The following is a 2251-nucleotide window of genomic DNA, read 5'->3' on the forward strand; positions in this document are numbered from 1 at the left end:
CATAGGGTCGCTATGAGTTGGTACTGTCTCAATGACACCTAATAGTCGCTATGAGTTGGTACTGTCTCAATGACACCTAACAACAACAACAACAAAATTTGTGTTCACATGTTCACTTGATGTTTGCATATTTATGTATCCCACTTTGTCTCACTGCATGATGTATAGCTCTCAATAATTATTTCTATTGTTTGTGCTAGGCATTTGAAAGTGTGTTGTCTTGCAAACCATGAGGCAGAATTCTTTAAAGCAAAATGGTACTGACATACAGTTGCTTCAACTCATAACCTCTATTTTGGTAGCCAAAAGAATTCCAGTGATATAACAGAGGCTGTTCCTTTCTAAGTATAATGAAAGTTCTGGAAAAATACTTAGAAAATGACCTCTGATTCACAGAGGAATTTGGATTGTTTTCCTAGAGGCTTATTGCTTATGTCATAACTGCATATCTGCATAAGTGTGCATTTACAGTAGTTGTTAGCAAAAATCATGGAAGCAAAGAAGGAAATTCACTATCAAATTGTCAGTGATGCAACAACCATCTGTTGTTCAACATGTTAGCTGTTCAACATGTTCTTTTTTTTTAACTTTTTTATTGTGAATTGAGTGAAGGTTTACAGAACAGATAATCAGTTTTAAATTCAGCAAACCATGCACTTTGTTTCATTACATGGTTGCAATCCCCTCCATGAATCAACAGTTGCACGATTTACCTCTATTTACTTTAAATATTCCATTCCTCTCTGTCTTCCACTAACTTCATCTTTCCTCAGCCAGTCTCACTGTTGTATATTACCAGCACTGTCACACATGTTAACATGTGTCTGTCCTCTTTGTTGTTAGCTACTGTTGAGTCAGTATCAACTCATAGTGACTTTATGCACAACAGAACAAAGCACTGCCTGGTGTTGTGCCAACCTCACAATTATTGCTCTGCTTGATTTCCTTGCTGCTGCTACTGTGCCAATCCATCTAACTGGGGTTTTCTTCTTTGCTGATTATTCACTTTGCCAAGTATGATGTCCTTCTCCAGGTATTGGTCCCTCCCAATAATATTACCGAAGTATTAGAGATGAAGTCTGGCCATCCTGGCTTCTAAGGAGAAATCTGGCTGTACTTCTTCCAGAACAGATTTATTTGTTCTTTTGGCACTTAATATATTCTCCTCCAACACTATAACTCAAATGCATCAATTCTTCTAGGGTCTTCTTTATTTACTGTCCAATTTTCACATGCATATGAGGTTATTGAAAATACCATGGCTTGAGTCAGACGTACCTTAGTCCTTTGCTCTTAAACACTTTAAAGAGGTCTTGTACAGCAGATTTGCCTAATGCAACATGTTTGATTTCTTGACTACTGCTCAGTCTACCCTCTAGTCCATGAATAATCCCCTCCCCCAGCCCCACCGTAACCATCAAAGAGTGTTTCTTTTATCAAGAAAACTTTTTTTTTTTTTTTTAAACTTTTTACAACATTGGTCTCATACAGTGTTTGTTCTTTTGTGGTTGACTAATTTCACTCAGCATAATGTCCTCCAAGGAGCTCTGGTAGCAGAGTGGTTACCAATCCGGCTGCTAATCTCATGGTCTGCAGTTTGAAACTACCAGCTGTTCCATGAGAGAAAGATGAGGCTTTCTGCTCTCATAAAGATTTACAGCTTCGGAAAACCTATGCAGGGTCACTATGAGTCAGAACTGATTCCACAGCACATAACAAAAACAACAACAACAATGTCTTCCAGGTTCAACCATGTTGTGAGGTGTTTCACAGATTGATCATTATTCTTCAACATTTTGTAACATTTCATTTTTTGTATGTACCAAAGTTTGTTTAACCTTTTATCTGTCGATGGACATTTAGGTTGACTCCATCTTTTTTATGTGTCTCACATAGAGTTGATGTAGATATTGTAGTATTGAATGATTCTGTTTTCTTATCCACTCTGCTTTTTATGTTTCTTGACTGGTACATTTAATCCATTTACATTACAATTATCAACAGGTATGAATTGCTTACTGTCATTTTTCAGTGTGTTTTTTGTGTGGTGCTGCTGTATTCTTTGTTCCACATAATTTTCTATGCTGAGTTCATTTTATTTGTGGATTTTCTTTCCAGTTTCATTTCTGTTGTATTAATGTTCACTAAATCTTTCTGGTTGTCCTCTTTATTTTGATGTGCAGGTGTATTATTTTTCTTTGAGTTTACCCTGTCATTTATGAATCTTGTCCCTGCTTAAAACAGCCCATTT

This window comes from Chrysochloris asiatica, unplaced genomic scaffold, assembly GCF_000296735.1.
Source record: "Chrysochloris asiatica unplaced genomic scaffold, ChrAsi1.0 scaffold00135, whole genome shotgun sequence".
NCBI classification, from domain to species: domain Eukaryota; kingdom Metazoa; phylum Chordata; class Mammalia; order Afrosoricida; family Chrysochloridae; genus Chrysochloris; species Chrysochloris asiatica.